The sequence below is a fragment of the Bufo gargarizans genome, chromosome 1 (genome assembly GCF_014858855.1).
Source record: "Bufo gargarizans isolate SCDJY-AF-19 chromosome 1, ASM1485885v1, whole genome shotgun sequence".
NCBI lineage: Eukaryota > Metazoa > Chordata > Amphibia > Anura > Bufonidae > Bufo > Bufo gargarizans.
In genome coordinates this window covers 687,157,699-687,178,981 of record NC_058080.1, presented here as the reverse complement: position 1 = coordinate 687,178,981, position 21,283 = coordinate 687,157,699, and the positions used below count along the sequence as shown (strand labels likewise).

The 21,283-nt window shown below is 43.9% G+C and overlaps 1 protein-coding gene across 2 annotated transcripts in view; it reads right to left on the bottom strand.

Moving 5' to 3' along the window:
* GHR (growth hormone receptor) overlaps nucleotides 1–21,283 on the bottom strand; it is a 399,721-nt gene that overhangs the window by 316,875 nt on the left and 61,563 nt on the right. For both annotated transcript variants that reach the window (XM_044276187.1, XM_044276188.1), the window contains exon 2: nucleotides 16,032–16,108. The gene's annotated coding sequence lies outside the window, so the exon portion shown is untranslated. The remainder of the gene's footprint in view (nucleotides 1–16,031; nucleotides 16,109–21,283) is intronic.

Below are 21,283 nucleotides of genomic sequence, written 5' to 3'. Positions count from 1 at the left end.
GAGCTGATATATATATATATATATATATATATGATTTCTCTAGTAAAGCATTTCTAGAGGTATTAGAAGAAAAAACATCCAGCTCCATGTCTAAGCTGGAAACACTTTTTATTGATGTAGTTAAAAATCTTCATACAGGATAGTTTCGTCAACGCTTTTCAGACCATACGACAATTTTGGTCCTTCCTCATGAGCTGGAGCTGGATATTTTTTCTTCCAATATTTGTTCAACTGCAACCAGGCGCGGTATCCTTGCTCGTCTAGCAGAGGAAGAGGTGAGAGCTGCCTTTACCATTATTGTTCATTTATAGAGGTATTCCCGTAATTTTCTTTTACATATATATATATATATATATATATAAAACTGATCGTCCCATGGCAGCACAGGCTACAATGGTTTAATTGCTAAGGGTACTTTCACACTTGCGGCAGAGGATTCCGGCAGGCAGTTTCGTTGCCGGACTGCCTGCAAACTAATGGCATCCGTCTCTCCAGTGTCATCCGGAAATACGGATCTAGCATTTATTTTTTTCACATTTTTTGCGGTCTGAGCATGCGCAGACTGCAATGCTGGATCCGTTTTTCTGGAACACTCTGGGCTGGATCCGGCATTTATGCATGTCAATGGGAAAAAATGCCGGTAAGTGTTCAGGAATTTTGGAGCATGCTGCGGTATTATCTCTCTCCTGAAAAGGCAAAAAGACTGAACTGAAGACATCCTGATGCATCCTGAACGGATTGTTTCCCATTCAGAATGCATTAGGATAAAACTGATCAGTTCTTTTCCGGTATTGAGCCCCTAGGACGGAACTCAATACCAGAAAAGAATAACGCTAGTGTGAAAGTACCCTAATGTATGCTGTGCTGCCTATGGACTCCAGGAAAATTTGGGTAAGTCAAATATATATATATATAAAATTAAGAAAATAATGGCGGCACCGGATGCAGACAATATGGGTGCTAGGTCCAGGGATGTAGCTGCTCACCCCAAATGAACAAAAACGAAGAAAGGACAGCACTCCAAGTAAAAAGTAGTGGTCTTTAATCACCCATGTGGATGGCAACGTTTCAGCTCAAACAAGAGCCTTTTTCAAGCCAAAAAATGGGTGATTAAAGACCACTACTTTTTACTTGGAGTGCTGTCCTTTCTTCGTTTTCATATATATATATATATATATATATATTTTTTTTTTTTTTTTTTTTTTTTGCAGAAATACCTCTTTAAGTGCTTTGTTTTACTAGATACAAATCCCAAGATAAATCCAGACTGTGCTGTAAATAGCCGAATGACAGCTTAATAGCTATTTACCTCTTCTATGTCTTCTGTCTGTGGGACATCTACTGTATTACAGATCCCAAAATATTCTAAAATGGTGAGTAAACTCTAGCACAGCTAAAATATCTCACAAAACCAAAGGCATATAAACGACCTCCCACTGAATACCACAATGGAGAGGTAAAGTCTAATTGCAACAACTGAATCCTGCTGTTTGCGTTAAAAAGTTTCGGCATTAGGGTGTCCAATTTACTATAATTACTTAAAATTACCAGATGCATGGCAATTTGCAACATGATTGAACAAAGTTACTAGATGAGATCTGAAGTACATAGAAAAGGATTTTATTCCACTTCTAACCATGGAAAATATAATATTTCTGCTTGACAGAGTTCTTTCAGATTTTTGGAACAGAGCACAGGACAAAACCATATCTAATAATCCCTGCAGAATGGAGACTATGAAGAGAACATGAATTAGGTGAAGTTATGCAGGGAAAATGTAGATGCATCTCCAAGCCACAGCAAATTTGCTCAGGCTAAAACGTTCATAGCAGTTTAAATGGGGAGGAGGGGAGTTTTGTGCTGGTCTTGGCTAATTCATTATGTAGACACGTACTGTAAGTAATCTGCTAACCCAGTTACGATATTAGTCATGAGACTCAACCAGTGAGGACAGATTTATTAATGTGTCTGTGACCAGAATCTGTGTAGACGCTGGCATAAATTGACGCAAATAGGGTTTGTACAATTTTCTCTTACTAAGGGCACTTGGACACTTCTGTATGCCCTCCGAGACATACGGTCCTTGAGTGGGCCATATGTCCTGGAGCGGCATCGATCGCGTGCACGGGAGCACACAGCATCATAGATTATGAGTGCGACCTTATGATCGCGGAAAAAAAATGCCGCAGGCGGCCCCACGTGCACGGCAACATTGGAATCTATGATGCTGTGTGCTCCCGTGCGTGCAAACAATGCCGCTCCGGGACATATGGCCTGCTCACGGACCGTATGTCTCGGAGGGCATATGGTCGTTGTAGGTTAGTATGCTATATCTTCTCACTTTAAAAGGTATTTTCACACGCAGGTCATCAGGTTGACTATTGGGAATGAACATTCGTAAAGAAGCTTCTTCCTGAAAACTTTTCAGTGCAAATGTGCCATCGACCACCAAGCAAACGCTAGTTCAGGGGTCAGCAACCTCCAACATTCCAGCTGTTGTGAAACTACAACTCCCACCATTTACTTCTATGGGAGTTCTAAGAACAGCCAAGCAGGTGTGCATGCTTGGAGTTGTAGTTTCACCACACCTGGTGTGCCGAAGATTGCAGAACCGTGCGCTAGTTCATCGGGTGAAAGCATGGTTGAAGCAGCACCCAATGTCCACAGTTATCTGCTACCCAGAAACAATCAATCTCTATGAGGATAAGAGATCGCAGCAAAGATCGCTTGCCCCCATACAGCAGATTTGATGTCTATATGTACATGCAGCCATCATCTCCACCGACAAGCTGGCATTTAAGCAGGAATGAATGGGTCGTTCCTGATAATTGCGTTGTCAGTCAGCCAACGTAAAGGGTCCTTAAAGGGATTTTCTGGGATTACTATGGTTTGTAACAGATACGCTCATGTAATTGCCTACCTCATGTACATGTTCCTCAGGGAGCTGCCACACAGTGCAGTTCTACTTGCAGTTAGGATGGAGTGCTTTATTGTAGCTAGCTGAAATTAATTAAATCATTCCCACAATACAGAACACCAGGGATTAACGAGGCTGCTAAACTGGCTAAATTGAAAACTGCATCCCTCATGCATGTCAGAACTGCACTGTGTGCCAACACCCTCATGCTTTTTATTTCAATTTGGTCTCTCCTGACCTCACCATGTAAACCAATCAATCTTGTTTCCATCCTGTAGGGCTTCCTGTTGCTGTATCCAACCAAACCCATGATGCACTTCTCCTTTCTCCTTTGCACAGCTCCAGCACCGCCCCTTTCTATGTCCAACTAGTTTATAGCTCCTCCCACAAACACACACCTATCACTGCGCTGTTCATGGACATCACATGTAATAAGAAAGAGTTGCATCGACATGGTCATGTGACCACAGCCCAGAACCTAAGAGATGAACAATAAAAGTAAAAGAAATACATAAAAAAATTACAGCTACCTTCATAAAAGATTATTTTAAAGGATGTTGATGCAAACCAGAAAACTCTTTTAGGAATATATACAACCACAATGGTCTACAGTATATAAAAGGCCCTCATTATTTTACTGCTGGAGACCACCTTGGGGCATCACACAAACCTGCCAGTTACGAAGACAGGTCTGTGTAAATAGTAACAGGTGAAGGTCTTCGGGCTCATTCACACGACCGTAGGGCTGTCCATGCCTGTATTGAGGACCGGAGACGTCTTCAATGGGTTCGCAATCCTCAAGATAGGGTGCAGTGACATGGATCAGAAGCCCCTGAAGCGCTTCCATGGGCATTTGCTTCCGCACCGCAAAAGATAGGACATGTCTTATCTTTTGTCGTATATTGTGGATCGTGACCCGCACCTGATTTTGGCTCGCAATAACTGATGGAAATAACTGACCAAATAACTGAAGTGTGAACTTGGCCTTGCTCGCATGAATACTTCATAGCCATTGGTGATAAGGCTGTTATTAGTTCCCTTATTTTGTTTATTTTTATTTTATATACAGTTGCAAGAAAAAGTATGTGAACCCTTTGGAATGATATGGATTTCTGCACAAATTGGTCATAAAATGTGATCTGATCTTCATCTAAGTCACAACAATAGACAATCACAGTCTGCTAAATCTAATAACACACAAAGAATTCAATGTTACCATGTTTTTATTGAACACACCATGTGAATATTCACAGTGAAGGTGGAAAAAGTATGTGAACCCCTAGACTAATGACATCTCCAAAAGCTAGTGTCACGACCATGTTTATGGCCGTGACTCCTTGGGAGCCACATACAGTTGCCCGCGGTTTGGGTTGTAGTGTCAACCGCAGCTGGAGGCATAATGTTGTTTGCCTCAAGTGCGGTTGCTGCGGACAACAGGTATGTGTGCGGTTGCCTTGGAGTTTGTGTGCGTGTATGTATGCACTTTTGTATGTCTGTGTGCACTCAGTTTTATGTTTGGTGTGCACTGACATCTTCCCTTCACTGTGGTTGCCCGTGGCAACGTTTCGTTGTATGTGTACATGTGGTGGCAGTGTCCCAACCTTCGAGCTGACTCCCAGGACATGGTTGCCACCCATGTCGTTGCCTGCGGCAACAGCCACAGTGTGTTTGTAGTTTGGACACTTCCCCTTTAAGTTGTGTTTTCCCTTCTTTGGTATTGGAAGGGTTAACTCCCTTTCTGTGTGTGTGAGTCATGGGGTGTGTCTGACTGTTGGGTGTGGCTACTGGGGCCTATAAAGCCTCACTGTTAGCACATGTCTGAAGGTTGCTTCAGCCATGCTTAGCTGGAGCAGCCTCCTGTGTTTCCCACCTGCCAGTGGGGGCCACCCTTGTGGTTATAAAGATTATGTCACAAAAATATTTATGTCACATTAAGTTTGTCATGTTTATGTGTGATGTCTAAGTGATGTTCAGTTGGGATTTTCCTTTTGTTGTTTTGTGCAGCTTATGGATCTGGATTCCTGTGTGCACAGGGATCCAGTCAGCAAGGCTGTGGCAGGTAGGTGGAACTAGTTAGTTCACCTGCCATATCCGTAAGACTGTTGGTGTTCCCCTTTTCCCTGCAGCTTGGCCAGGGAGACCCCTGTTCCTCCGTGTCCAGAAGGAATAGGCCATCTTACCCTGACTCCTAGTCCAGGGACCGGTCGGAGGGTGAGTTAGGGATCCGAGGTTCCTGAGGATGGGTCCTCCTGCCTTAAAGGTCGGCCCATGCAGCTAGGAGTTAGGGTCAGGTTAGGGATGCTTTAGGAGGTGACCTGCTCCCTAATCCTGTCATCCTGGTTGAGCAGCGACCATCTTCCACCATCGCACGGCTGAGGGTTTTCCCCATCCTCAGCCGTGACAGACAGTATGACCACAATGGCTCCTCACTTGGCGTTCCCTCGAAAGAGGGTGAAGCATGCATCGCCATAGGCTGATGGGGTGCACACGCGTTCCCCGGAGGGAGAGCGTTGTGGGGGTTTCGCCGTTGACGGCACGGTGAGTGGCGTTTCCCCGCCTTTCCTCACCGTGTTCTGTCTTGGTGTCCCCTGATTTTATATTGCACCGTAGTGTTTGTTTGGTGTGCAGGTGCACACCTTCGAAAGAGGGTGCAGCATGCAGTGCCATCTGCTTGTGGCCTGCATGCGCGTTCTCCGGAGGGAGAGCGTTAAGGGGGATCACCGTTAACGGCACGGTTGGTGGCTTTTTCCCCGCCACCTTAACTTCCGTGTGCGTGTTGGTGATCCCTCGTCCCTCTCCATGTTCCCATCTCTGGTCGTTTGCTGGCAGCATTCCGTTTGTGGTCCGGCTGCGTGCTGGGTAGGAGTGTCTGCTGGCAGCGACTGGAGTGGGGACGTGAGTGGAGAGTCCCCTCGTCCATTCTCAGTGGTTCTCTTCCCGTGTTGGTGTGGCTGGCTGCAGGCCTCGTTGGACTAGCTCAGTGTGTGCTGGGAGAGGATGCAGCTGGCAGCGACTTTCTGGGAACCATTTCCTGAGAGTGGACATCCCCTTCTCCTATCCCCTTGTCTGAGTCCCTCACCAGTTTCCTTTTTTTTGGTGGAGGGGGCTTTGAGGGGTGGGAGTGTCACGACCATGTTTATGGCCGTGACTCCTTGGGAGCCGCATACAGTTGCCCGCGGTTTGGGTTGTAGTGTCAACCGCAGCTGGAGGCATAATGTTGTTTGCCTCAAGTGCGGTTGCCTGCGGACAACAGGTATGTGTGCGGTTGCCTTAGGAGTTTGTGTGCGTGTATGTATGCACTTTTGTATGTCTGTGTGCACTCAGTTTTATGTTTGGTGTGCACTGACATCTTCCCTTCACTGTGGTTGCCCGTGGCAACGTTTGGTTGTATGTGTACATGTGGTGGCACTGTCCCGGCCTTCGGGCTGACTCCCAGAACATGGTTGCCACCCATGTCGTTGCCTGCGGGCAACAGCCACAGTGTGTTCGTGGTTTGGACACTTCCCCTTTAAGTTGTGTTTTCCCTTCTTTGGTATTGGAAGGGTTAACTCCCTTTCTGTGTGTGTCACGGGGTGTGTCTGACTGTTGGGTGTGGCTACTGGGGCCTATAAAGCCTCACTGTTAGCACATGTCTGAAGATTGCTTCAGCCATACTTAGCTGGAGCAGCCTCCTGTGTTTTCCACCTGCCAGTGGGGGCCACCCTTGTGGTTATAAAGATTATGTCACAAAAAGATTTATGTCACATTAAGTTTGTCATGTTTATGTGTGATGTCTATGTGATGTTCAGTTGGGATTTTCCTTTTGTTGTTTTGTGCAGCTTATGGATCTGGATTCCTGTGTGCACAGGGATCCAGTCAGCAAGGCTGTGGCAGGTAGGTGGAACTAGTTAGTTCACCTGCCATATCCGTAAGACTGTTGGTGTTCCCCTTTTCCCTGCAGCTTGGCCAGTGAGACCCCTGTTCCTCCGTGTCCAGAAGGAACAGGCCGTCTTACCCTGACTCCTAGTCCAGGGACCGGTCGGAGGGTGAGTTAGGGATCCGAGGTTTCTGAGCATGGGTCCTCCTACCTTAAAAGTCGGCCCATGCAGCTAGGAGTTAGGGTCAGGTTAGGGATGCTTTAGGAGGTGACCTGCTCCCTAATCTTGTCGTCCTGGCCGAGCAGCCTAACATCATGTGGCATCGCACGGCTGAGGATTTTCCCGTCCCCAGCCGTGACAGCTAATTGGAATGAGGTGTTAGCCAACTGGAGTCCAATCAATGAGATGAGATTGGAGGCGTTGGTTACAGCTGCCCTGTCCTATAAAAACACACACCAGTTCTGGGTTTGCTTTTCACAAGAAGCATTGCCTGATGTGAATGATGCCTCGCACAAAAGAGCTCTCAGAAGACCTACGATTAAGAATTATTGACTTGCATAAAGCTGGAAAGGGTTATAAAAGTATCTCCAAAAGCCTTTCTTTTCATCAGTCCACGGTAAGACAAATTGTCTATAAATGGAGAAAGTTCAGCACTGCTGCTACTCTCCCTAGGAGTGGCCGTCCTGTAAAGATGACTGCAAGAGCACAGCACAGACTGCTCAATGAGGTGAAGAAGAATCCTAGAGTGTCAGATAAAGAATTACAAAAGTCTCTGGCATATGCTAACAGTCCTGTTAGCGAATCTACGATATGTGAAATACTGTTAAGTATGGTGGTGGGGGCATCATGGTTTGGGGCTGCTTTGCTGTGTCAGGGCCTGGACAGATTGCTATCATCGAAGGAAAATAAATTCCCAATTTTAACAAGACATTTTGCAGGAGAACTTAAGGTCATCTGTCCACCAGCTGAAGCTCAACAGTTGATGGGTGTTGCAACAGGACAACGACCCAAAGCATAGAAGTAAATCAACAACAGAATGGCTTAAACAGAAGAAAATACTGCCTTCTGGAGTGGCCCAGTCAGTCCTGACCTCAACCCGATTGAGATGCTGTGGCATGACCTCAAGAAAGCGATTCACACCAGACATCCCAAGAATATTGCTGAACTGAAACACTCCTGACCATTGTGCACGTCTGATCTGCAACTACAGGAAACGTTTGGGTGAAGTTATTGCTGCCAAAGGAGGTTCAACCAGTTATTAAATCCAAGGGTTCACATACTTTTTCCACCAGCACTGTGAATGTTTACATGGTGTGTTCAATAAAAACATGGTAACATTTAATTATTTGTGTGTTATTAGTTTGAGCAGACTGTGATTGTCTATTGTTGTGACTTAGATGAAGATCAGATCACATTTTATGGCCAATTTGTGCAGAAATCTATATCATTCTCAAGGGTTCACATACTTTTTCTTGCAACTGTAAATAAAAATTAGAGGTGGTTTCCAGGACTTTACTATCAATGACCTATACTTAGGACTTCCAGCATCCCCTGCAATACCAGAACCAAGAACCGGAACTACAGTGCACAGCTCCTTAGGCTACTTTCACACTACCATTTTAGTTTTCAGGTATTGAGATCCATCATAGGGGCTCAATACTGGGGGAAAAAAACGCTTCAGTTTTGTCCCCATTCATTGACAACAGGAACAAAACTGAACTTAACAGAACGGAATGCTCCAAAATGCATTCTGTTCCATTTAGTTGCGTTCCCAGACCGGAGAGCAAACAGCAACATGTTGTAGTTTGCTTTATGTCCTGGGATGCGGAGCAAGTCAATGGGGACAGATCCGTTTTCTCTGCCACAATAGAAAACTGATCCTTCCCCCATTGACTTTCAATGGAGTTCATGATGGATCCGTCTTGGGTATGTTAAAGATAATACAACCGGATCCGTTCATAACGGATGCAGATAGTTGTATTTTCAGTAACGGAAGTGTTTTTGCTGAACCCTGCCAGATCCAGCAAAAACGCTAGTGTGAAAGTAACCATAGACATTTATGTTATGTGGCTACCCTCTACTGATTGACATTCCCTCCTCTTGATCCATCCGACCCCATTATTATCTTTCTTCACTCTTCACCTTTCTTCTAAATTCCTGGAATGTCTGGTATATTCTTACCTAATGAACAGCTCTTCACAACCTCTCTAATGCACTGATTTGAAACATCTTATAATCTACTGTCTTCGCCTTGTATACTATGAAAACTGCTCATGCAGTACGTATCTTACCAATGACCTTCATGCTTCTAAATCTGGCCCTAAACAAAGATATATTTTGGTACAGCATGACAACTTAAATTGGTGCTACACTTAAACTCTGACTGCATAAATCGATAATACAAACTTTGTAATATACAGTTGTGTTCAAAATAATAGCAGTGTGTTTAAAAAAGTGAATAAAGCTCAAAATCCTTCTAATGGCTTTTATTTCCATACACACAAATGCATTGGGAACACTATGCATTCTATACCAAATGAAAACATGAAGAAAAATATATCAAATTTGTGTTGTTCCTCTAAAAAAAAATAAAAAAAAAATAATGAATATTAGACTGTTCAAAAATAACAGTGTTTGTATTCTTCTTTACAAACTCAAACATTCACGATATAAACAGTTTGGAGATTTTGCTTTCCTTTGAATCACTTTACTAATATTTAGTTGTATAACCGCTGTTTCTGAGAACTGCTGTACATCTGTGTTGCATGGAGTCAACCACCTTCTGGCCCCTGTGAACAGGTATTCCAGCCCAGGATGATTGGTCTACATTCCACAGTTTTTCTCTATTTCTTGGTTTTGCCTCAGAAACTGCATTTTTGATGTCACCCCACAAGTTTTCTATTAGATTAATATCCGGGGATTGGGCTGGCCACTCCATAACGTAAATCTTGTTGGTCTGGAGCCAAGATGTTGCACGTTTACTGGTGTGTTTGGGGTCGTTGTCTTGTTGGAACACCCATTTCAAGGGCATTTCCTCTTCAGCATAAGGCAGCATGACCTCTTTGAGTATTCTGATGTATTCACACTGATCCATGATCCCTGGTATGTGAGAAATAGGCCCAACACCATAGTATGAGAAACATCCCCATATCATAATGCTTGCGCCCCCATGCTTCACTGTCTTCACATTGTACTGTGGCTTGAATTCAGTGTTTGGGGGTCGTCTGACAAACTGTCTCCGGCCATTAGACCCAAAAAGAACAATCTTACTTTCATCAGTCCACAACATGTCTCTTTAGGCCAGTCAATGTGCTCTTCGGCAAATTGTAACCTCTTCAGCACATGTCTTTTTTTCAACAGTGGGACTTTGCGGGGGTCTTCTTGCAGATAGCTTGGCTTCACATGGGCGTCTTCTAATTGTAACAGTTCTCACAGGTAACTTTAGATCTTCTTTGATCCTCCTGGAGCTGATTGTTGGCTGAGTCCTTGCCATTTTGGCTATTCTTCTATCCATTCGAATGGTAGTTTTTCGCTTTCTTCCACGTCTTTCAGGTTTTGGTTGCTATTTTAAAGCACTTGCGATCATTTTAGCTGCTCCAGCCCATCATTTTCTGCACTTCTTTATATGTTTTCCCCTCTCCAATCAACTTTTTAATCAAGGTACACTGTTCTTCTGAACAATGTCTGGAACGACCCATTTCCTCAGAATTTCAGAGAGAAATGCACAGTAACCAGCATGTACAACATTTGCTGCCTTCCTTCCTTAAATATTAGCAATACTTGCCACCTGTTTTCAAAGAATGAATGACACCACTAATTTAACTCCACACTGCTATTATTTTGAACATGCCCCTTTCAATTAGTGATTCAATTACACAGAATCAGCAGCATGCATGGCATGACTGTTGGGTCTGTTGGATTTCTATTACTCTATCACACCTGCTAGTAAATTATTTGCCAAGTAGAAATATCATTTCTACTAAAAACAGTGACTGATCAGGTTAGTGATGTCTGACTGCTATTATTTTGAACACAACTGTATATTATCAGAGAGAAATGCCTCTTTCTCCACTTATCAGGCTCCTTCCCCTCCTTAATAAACTGTTCACTGAATTCTCTGCTAAATGTGTCCTGGTCTCTCAAGACTGACTGTTAGCTAATTGATTAATTGAGGGATCAGATTGCATGTTGCTCATAGAAACCCATGGAAAGGGGAGGAGGAGGGAGAAGGTACAGAGGGCTGCACGTAGACATGCTGCCCACAAAGGTTTGTGGAAAGTGGGGGGGGGGGGGGGGGGAGTCCAGTGAGACAAAAGCAGAGAGACACAGAAGTTTCTACAGCTAATAGTAAGTTATCTGTCTGACCCTTGGCGCTTTATTCACATCTTTACTGCTCAGTCCTTCAATATGTCCTGTATGGTACTTCTTAATGGATCTGAGTTGAGTGGGAGTTGGGGTGCAGAATCTCCTGTTTTCTCCATGCACTGGGTATGGGAGACATCACAGCACCTAGTCTCCCTCTGTTAGCACAGGGAAAACTGATAATAGAGATAGAGCCTGCAGAAGTTAAACCTGCTAAATTGCAGAATACATATTCTTCAGATACACACACATGGCAGTCACCTAAAAGTGTAGATGCACTTTAAGCAGGTTCAGAAGGTGTCACTGAGCTGCGTTGTATAATGGAACATTATGCTACTTTCTGATATACTTTGTGTTCCAAACCCTCACCATTCCTAAACTGTCTGTTTGCCATTGTAAATATCCCTAGGCTGAAAACCTGTACAGATCTAATACCTATCACTCATACCTGAGAGGTTGATACAACTGTATCCAGACTAGACATTCCTATGTGAGGTAAATATGTCAGCAGGAATTATCTGCATTGTATCAGTCTAAGGTTGTTTACTTTTCTGTTCTGATCCATCAGAAGTTATGTTGATTCGGCTGCTTTGCCAAATTTCACAAAGAAATTCAGAAGTGCATTTCTTTGTATGTAGCGGACACAATGAACATCATTGAACCCCTCAGATGCCGTGTTCATCACTGATCGTGGCATCTGAGATTAACATTGAGGGCTTAATCCATTTGATCGCAAGGAGGCCGCCAAGGCCATCTTGATTGAAGACACCATACGAAATCTTGCGCGGTAACGGGATGACGTCATCACACTGGCTGGTGAGGTGATGTCACATATCACCGAGCGCGTGATTTATCAACCAAGATGGCTGCGGCAGCCTCGTCATGCGCAAATGGATGAGCTGAGTATGTATTTTATTTTCTCCCCAACTATTTCAGGGAAAATTGATTTGTTACCACGAAAATGGAGGAAATTCAGCTTCGCAGTAAATCAAATTTTTCATGAAATCCGTTATGCTCATTTTGCACCTATTTTTGTCAGTTCCATCTGATTCATTATTTTAGACTGGAGAAAAAGCGAGGAGGAATTTTTCTCCCGTCAAAAATAACGGATCTCTGATGGAACGGACAAATACGGTTGCAAAATGACCATAACTGATGCTCAACAAAAAGGATTGTTTTTTCTTTCTGTTCTTCTGATTAGTGTTGTTCGCTAAAGGGAATGCTTAGGCTCCTTTCACATTTCTGTCACGCTTTTTCTTTTTTCTGATTATAGTGCTGGATCTACCACACAACACCAACCGCGCTTGATACACCCCCCTGACTCATAATAAGGTTCGTTGGGTTCCGCCAGAGTCTGTCATTTCATTAAATATGATGGAATATCTCTTGGCAGGATGAACACAGCCTTAGACCATTCTATGTCTAACAGCAACAGGTCCATTTGGGTTTTCAGCCCAAACAAAAATGTTAGGATCCTGAAATTTCCATATGGAGGGATCCTCATGGGATTTTGATCATCCCATGTTGTTAGGTGATGGTTTTGGCAAGAGTTTTCCCACCAAAAGTGGTGGTCAGGGTGGCCAAAAATTAGCCATTGTCTCTGGGTAGAGGGCAAAGGTTTAGGGATTGGATACTTAGGGCACCTATGGAGGGACGTTGTTGGGAAGATTAAATGATGATGCCCAGCAACAGTTAGGGCATTGGGTTATGTGTGGTTGGGAGGGGGATCGATTTGTATATATATTGCGATGGCTGACGGTGATTTTGCTGTCAGCCAAGCCACAAGTGTGAAGCTGCACCTGCCCGCCCCTTTTTTAACTGTATTGTCACGGATGCTTTATTAGAAGGAGGGGTAAAGTCGCTCACTGAAATGGTGAACGGACAAGTTTTATTCTGGTATTTAGGCCGAGCTTATGGCTGGTCCAATATGTGGTTATTAAGTTATATGGTTCATGGTTTTAATGTTCTAAATGATTTAAGCTGTTCTTTAATAAAGCTGGTCGTGGCCACGTATCCACATGTCTTATTTTATTTATGTCTTATGATATTTATGTTATTGACGGTGAAGGGATATTGCTTTATGCACTGATGTCTATGATCTATAATCCCATGTTTTCGTCTGCTGACAGTAACCAGAGATCCTGAAAATGGGAATGAATTGCAAAGTTTATGAGAAAGTAACATAACCTGTCATAATACAGTCATTAAGCTTTACTTACATAATGTGTAGTTTTAAAAAAAAATTCACTATGACAAGCTGTGATGTGGCGACACCATATTTCCACTTCCCTGCAGTTCTATATTGTCGAGCGCTGTCATACAGTATCACTGAGCATCTTATCTTCCCTCTGTCTACTAACATGCCTAAACCTGACCTTCCTATTTCCATGTACTCTCACCCTCATTCCATAACATTAGCCTTGGAGTTATATTTCACTCAGACTTCAATTTCTATAATCAGCTACTTGTCACGTTATGTCACCATCACTTAAAGAATATGTCCTACATCCATTATTTACTTACTACACTGACTCAAGTGAGGATTCTCTGGGGGATGCTCTTGGCTGAAATGTTAGTGAAGAGAGATAGAGGAGATTCATTGAGATCACCAGAGGAGATGATTTTGATGGCCCAAATCGCCATCTATGCAGAACATGTACAGTACAGACCAAAAGTTTGGACACACCTTTTCATTCAAAGAGTTTTCTTTATTTTCATGACTATGAAGGCATCAAAACTATGAATTAACACATGTGGAATTATATACATAACAAACAAGTGTGAAACAACTGAGAATATGTCATATTCTAGGTTCTTCAAAGTAGCCACCTTTTGCTTTGATTACTGCTTTGCACACTCTTGGCATTCTCTTGATGTGCTTCAAGAGGTAGTCCCCTGAAATGGTCTTCCAACAGTCTTGAAGGAGTTTCCAGAGATGCTTAGCACTTGTTGGCCCTTTTGCCTTCACTCTGCGGTCCAGCTCACCCCAAACCATCTCGATTGGGCTCAGGTCCGGTGACTGTGGAGGCCAGGTCATCTGGCGCAGCACCCCATCACTCTCCTTCATGGTCAAATAGCCCTTACTTTTAAAGTTTTCCCAATTTTTCGGCTGACTGACTGACCTTCATTACTTAAAGTAATGATGGCCACTCATTTTTCTTTACTTAGCTGCTTTTTTCTTGCCATAATACAAATTCTAACAGTCTATTCAGTAGGACTATCGGCTGTGTATCCACCTGACTTCTCCTCAATGCCACTGATAGTCCCAACCCCATCTATAAGGCAAGAAATCCCACTTATTAAACCTGACAGGGCACACCTGTGAAGTGAAAACCTTTTCAGGGGACTACCTCTTGAAGCTCATCAAGAGAATGCCAAGAGTGTGGAAAGCAGTAATCAAAGCAAAAGGTGGGTACTTTGAAGAACCTAGAATATGACATATTTTCAGTTGTTTCACACTTGTTTTTTATGTATATAATTTCACATGTGTTAATTCATAGTTTTGATGCCTTCAGTGTGAATCTACAATTTTCATAGTCATAAAAATAAAGAAAACTCTTTGAATGAGAAGGTGTGTCCAAACTTTTGGTCTGTACTGTACATGTCCACTTCCATCTTGCTACAATCTTTATCATTGTACACCCAGGACATATCTTCAGGTCATGTTACATAGACCCTGACGGCAAGTGATTGGCTCCAATGGGGTATTTATTTGCTGTACTTCTGGGGCGACCACCAGAGCATCTTCTAGTATTCTGCTGGGCCAGTTCATTCGTACTATCTGCAAGGACGTATGGTATGTACCATTGGATGTCACCAGGGTTATGGCAGGTGGGATTAGAGAGGTCAAAGTGGGTGGTACTCAAAATCAGAAAAGAAGCTACAGGTATATGAAAATCAGCAAAATTAAACGCCTTGGCAAATAAAAGGAACTTAGACAACATTATTGTCCCTGTCACAGGGACCCAATATTTATAGATAGACTTGACCTCGTCATATAAAACAACCCCAGAACATTTGAGCCACAGTCATTATACATGTCCATCTAAACTGCCAAGGAACATGAGGAAGAACAAGAGCCAGAACGATGGCAGCCATGGTCTCACATAAAATTCACCAGTTCTAATCTTGTATTAACATAAAACAAATTTGGCAGATCTATGTTTCTTAAAGAGGCTATCCAACTTTACACCTTTTTATCAGACTGCTTCAGAGTAGCCGGATCCACAGTGGGGTTCATACTTACCTGGCCCCTGCCGTGGGGTTCTAGCTCCATCACTCCATGGCCATCTCTGCAGGCCCTGGGTCTCTTGGAATCAACATCCCGTTAACTGGGCCACTCTTGATCACTGCAGTCAATCACCCATGTGGTACATCACCGGGTGACAGGTCACTGCGGCACCCACTGATTGCCTGCGGCGGTCATGTGCGGCCCCATCAACAGGATGTTGATTCCCACCAACCTGGGACATGCAGTGATGGTCATCGTCCAATGGTGTTGAAACCCAGAGATGGGGACCAGGTAAGTATAAATCCCCCGCAAATCCTGCCACTCTGAAGGGGCCTGTTAAAAAAATACAACTTCATTCATTGAATTCCTGCTCTTTGTAAGCTAAGGATGACAGTGGGCAATCCTACTCAATGACCGACAGCTATTTCCCCATGCACACTTATACAGGAAGAATGTAAATCCCTAAGTAGGACCACCCACTGGGCTCCTTAGCGGGGATTTCAATGAATGAAGTACAAGTTACATTGAAACTTTTCCCATAAACCTAGATCTCGGTCTGCTCAGCTCTCCCTGCTCTATAACATGTTCATGGTGACAGTTCCTTAATAATTAAGCCAGTAAAATCCCTGGCAAAAGTGCAACTGAAGGACATAACGGTACATACCGCAGCCGGTTGCCGTGTCATAGGCTCTTGCCGTTGTCATTTATGTGAGTGCTTTAAGACAACTCCAAGTGAATGCTCTGAAAAACAGGAATAACTGGGGTTAATTCACATACTTCACAAGCCATGGAAGAGAGATTTGTGAACGAATTTCCTGCCATTTACAACATAATAGTTTACAGTAAGTAGAGCCGAACTACATTTCAAAGCAGAAGGTTTTACGCAGTTTTTATGTGTCACAGAGCCTAAAGATAATGTTGTGCAGACTTCAGTATAACGACTGTAGAAATATAACACCAGTGAGCCCGGAGGAAATTATGCACCAAAATTATGGGGAATAATGCAAATTATAACCGTCAGCTTTAGGTTTGTCTACTACACACCATAGACTTTAGGCTGAGTTCACATCAGCGTTCAGCCTTTACGTTCTCCTGCTCCGTTATAAGAGCAGGAGAACGGAAAGGACGGATTGGGCACTTAACTGAGTGCCCCATAGATTATAATGGGGTCCATTAGGTTTCCCCTCAGAGGAAGATTTTTGAAGTGGAGACAAAAGTCCTACATGCATAACTTTTGTCTCCTCTTATGTGCCAAATCCGTCCTTTCCGTTCTCCTGTTCCTATAACGGAGCCTTACCAGTCACAAACTGATAATAATTGTTGAAGATAATCAGTATGAGTTCACACATGACGGAATAGTGTGGATTTTCATTGTGGAATTGGCTCCGAAAGTCTGCGACAATTCATTGTACAATACTTGAGTATATGGTTTTGGACATGAAAATGATGCTGCAGATAGCCCCCTGTGCAGACACTGTTTCCGGGTCCTGGCATATACATCAGATGTTCTCATAGGGCTTCATTCACCCAATAGCGGCCAAACCAGTGTTTTACCCTCCACCAGGCTGCTATAAATTTGTAAACTGTACAGGAACGCTAAAATCTGCACTGCAACCAAAGAGGAAGCGCAAGTGTGCAAAACGGCCGTTGCCCTTTCCATGTACCCTGCGTCCTGTACCGCAATGGTGCTTTTAATGAGTGCCACAATCATTTCTCTATATGTATGCCAGTGGTGTATGCTGGATGGGCACAAATGATTTTGATGAAAGTATAAAGGCACATTTATTAAGACCGGCGTTTTAGATTCCAGTCTTAATAAGGTCCTGCACTGGCGGTAGATCTGCCGACGTTATGAAGAGGCGCAAGTTTCCTAGCTGTCTTACATTTAGACCGTTTTCTGGAACGGAGGCGGACCCATTTGCGGATGTGTGAATGGAGCCTTATTGCCCGCAAATCACGTTCAGTGGCTCCATTCAAGTCAATAGGTCCGCAAAAAAACTGAACACATACGGAAATGCATCCGTATGTCTTCCGTTTCCGTTTGTACCACTACCCAAACCTTATCTTATCCTCTCTGCCCTCCAATTAAAATGCTGTAGCCCACACAATCTAGAGCACTGTCATTAAATGTGTAGAACCTGACGGCTGGTCTGAGTGTAAATGTAGAAGTATAGTAGTATAGCATGTAGTATTGTAGTATAAAATGGAAACAAGGCGTGCAGTGTAGAGCTAATTAACCATAATGACGGAGCTTTTTCAGCCTGATCACAAAGCTCTGCAGACATTGACACTAATTACTCTCATGTGAAGTTCTCTCTCACATATGTTCATGTACGGATTCCTGTATGGCTGCCAAAAGCTTCACACAATGCTGGCAGGTAACTGTGAGACTATGGCTTATCACTGCAATTGCAGGTAAGTGGTGCCTACAGGGTATATGTATGTTTAGTGACATCACTGTACTCTGTGACAGAGTTCGCCTGTGTTTCTTTCTACGACTAAACGTTTTGATTATAATAACCGGTGCCAGATGCCAGATTTCTACATGCTGGGGGCTATTTATTCAACCCTATATTGTATTCAGGATGTACTGTATTGTATGTACACATTTACATCCATGCAATCACTGGGATTATGCATAATAGTTAGGGGTTACTTTTTGTATTATAGCTCAGTTTTAAAAATGCTGCAAGAAAGTATAAAAGATAAAATAAATAAATAAATAAATAATAATCTTCACTGTGCAGATATTGAGGCAGACATCCCTCATTTTAAATCCAGCATTGAGGTTATCTGGTTGCTATGGATAATGGAGCCTAACAACCACAGTCCTTTCAATGGAGTTATCATACAGCACTCGCTTAGCAAGCTATTAGTCTCCATTAAATTGCCCATGAATGGAGAGTAAGGGCTCATGCCCACGAACGTGCCCTGTTTTGTAGTCTGCAAATTGCGGCTCCGCAAATCACGGATGCACCCGTGTGCGTTCCGCAATTTGCGGAATGGAACGGACAGCCCATTATAGAAATGCCTATTCTTGTCCACAAAACAGACAAAAATAGGACATGATCTATAATTGTTGCGGGGCCACGAAACTGAGCAACTCGATGCAGACAGCACGCGGCTGTCACGCTTCGGTGTGGGAGGGAAACACCACACCGAGCAGGGAAGGGATGAACAGGGAATCAGGCCTGAGAACTAGGGAAGGAAGATGGACACCTCCTAGTGAAAACCCTAACCAAAATCGTGACTGACTACCAGTATGAACAGACCCCAAAGGTCTGGCCACTGAGGAAGGGGTGTTAGACCCTGAAACGCGTCTGGCATTACAGAGTGAGCGTTGGATTATCACAAACAAAGAAAAAGGAAGCCTGGAACCAAAGGAAATAAGTAATAAAGCAAAAAAAACTGCTTGAATCCAAGAGCTGGAAGAGCAGTCGCCAAACAGTGACGTCATCAAAGCATCTATCCGGTTCCCTGGACAACCAGGTCTGGTGGGACGCCACGTACGGCCAGCACATCACGTGGGATGCTGTGAGTGCACGGACGCCTGGATACAACGCTGCGGAGAGCAGTGAAGAGGGGAAAGACCGGGCTCATATATGAGCATTATAGGACATATGAAGAAACTATAAGTCATACCAACATTAGTTTCACTGTGAAGCGAATAGTGTTCGCCTGAATACTTTGACTTTACTTGACATTCGGCACCAGTTGTGTTTCCTGCACGCCACTGAATCTAGTGTAACACAAACATTGTGCATTGTGGTTTCGGCCATACCAGTACGACGATTATCAATAGCACCTATTGGGACATGTCACGGACGGTGTACAGGAAACAAGACAATGCAACATGCATATATGACTCACTGGATCCAAAGCTAAGGAACCAAAAGGGAGACCCCTGCACAAGAGCTGGCACTTTCCCTGGCTGCTCAGCCTATGCAAAAATCCCAAAGGTGGATGGTTGCATATCCACGTACCTCGACTATATAACACCTGAACACCCTACAATAGTGAGGGGACACGACCACCGGCTCCCTACACAAGACACGGAGGGAGTCAGGGTCACCTGGGATCCAGCAAACAGAAAATAACAGATAAATGTACAGCACTTAACTTAGTAGCAGACTGGGAAATAGGATCAGCATGCACACACACTCCAGGAAGAAGTATAAGCCGCCCAGTAATGCATTATGGGGAGGAATTTAAAGGGAAGCAATCAGTCCAACTACATGACAGCTGAGAGAGGCTAACGAGATGAGGAACTGAACACCACAACAAAGAAAACTCAAGGAGGAGGTTCTGAAAGGCTTCTGTCAGAGCTTCTCAGCTGTCTGGTTGTGACAGGACATTGCCGGCACGCCGCTACATATGTAAATGGGGGATTAATACGCCAACAGCCATTTCCTTCCCATTATAGTCCTACTACATTTGTATAGATTTGTATAGGTACATGTGTGCCTGCATGTATGTTTTCATATGTATTTTTTAGGGGTATGTTTTGAGACAAATAAAGTCCATTATTTTCTGCTACTATTGTGGTTCACTTTTGAGTGTGCCCCTTCATATTGCTTACACCTCCTCTTGTTCTTTAAGGTCCTAAGGGTGGGACCTGAGGGTGAGCACCTTATCCATACGGTGAGGGGGTGAGCCGCTGTATCCTTTAAAGTCTTCATACGCAGGAATACCTAGAGTCCTATCTAGCCCTATAGGACCCTGGTACTAATAACAGGGACAAGACTACCTGTTCCTCCAAAAGGAAGGACAAACAGGAGTCTACTTCAGGCCTAAAGCTACTTTCACACTCGTGTTTTGGCTTTCCGTTTGTGAGATCCGTTCAGGGATCTCACCAGCAGTCCAAAACGGATCAGTTTGCATTCTAATGCATTCTGAATGGAAAAGGATCTGCTCAGAATACATCAGTTCAGTCTCCATTCCTGCTTTGGAGAAGGACACCAAAATGCATTTTGGTGTCCGTCTGATGAAACTGAGCCAAACGGATTGTCCTGGCTCACAATGTAAGTCAATGGGGACGGATCCGTTTTCACTGACACAATCTGGCACAATAGAAAATGGATCCGTCCTCCATTGACTTTCAATGGTGTTCAAGATGGATCTGTTTTGGCTATGTTAAAGGGTTTCTGTCATGGGGAAAATCGTTATGTAGCTGACTGACATTAGCGATGTGCTAATGTCAGCAGTACATAACAGCATGTTTGCTAACTCCCTGCCTGCCGCCGTTCTCTTAAAAAACTGACTTTTATAATATGCTAATGAAGCCTCTAGGTGCTATGAGGGCGTTGCTGCAGCACCTAGAGGCTCCGTCTACTTGCCTTTTGGCACGCCCGCGTCCACTTGATTGATGTCCTTCTCTGCATCGTCTTCATAATCCAGCGCCTGCGCCGTCCTGTTTAGTATTCGGCGCAGGCGCAGTGAGTGAAGCATGCTCGGCTGCTGGCAGCTTACTCACTGCGCCTGCGCCGATTACATTCCAAGCCTCCCCGGCAGGCCTGCCTGGCAGCAGCCGAGTGTCCTTCACTCACTGCGCCTGTGCTGAATACTAAACGGGATGGCGCAGGCGCGGAATTATGAGGACGATGCGGAGAAGAAGGATGTCAATCAAGTGGATGTGGGCGTGCCAAAAGGCAAGTAGACTGAACCTCTAGGTGCTGCAGCAACGCCCTCATAGCACCGAGAGGCTTCATTAGCATATTATAAAAATCTGTTTTTTAAGGGAACGGCGGCAGGCAGGGAAATGCAACACACAGAACCCAAACAAAATACAAAAAGGGAAAGGAAAGACTTAACTTCAAAGAGGCTATGGAAGCACCAGGCTTTCCTTCAAAGAGGCTATGGAAGCACCAGAAACTCAGCCGAGATCCAACCACAACAATCCACAGGCACAGAAGCTAT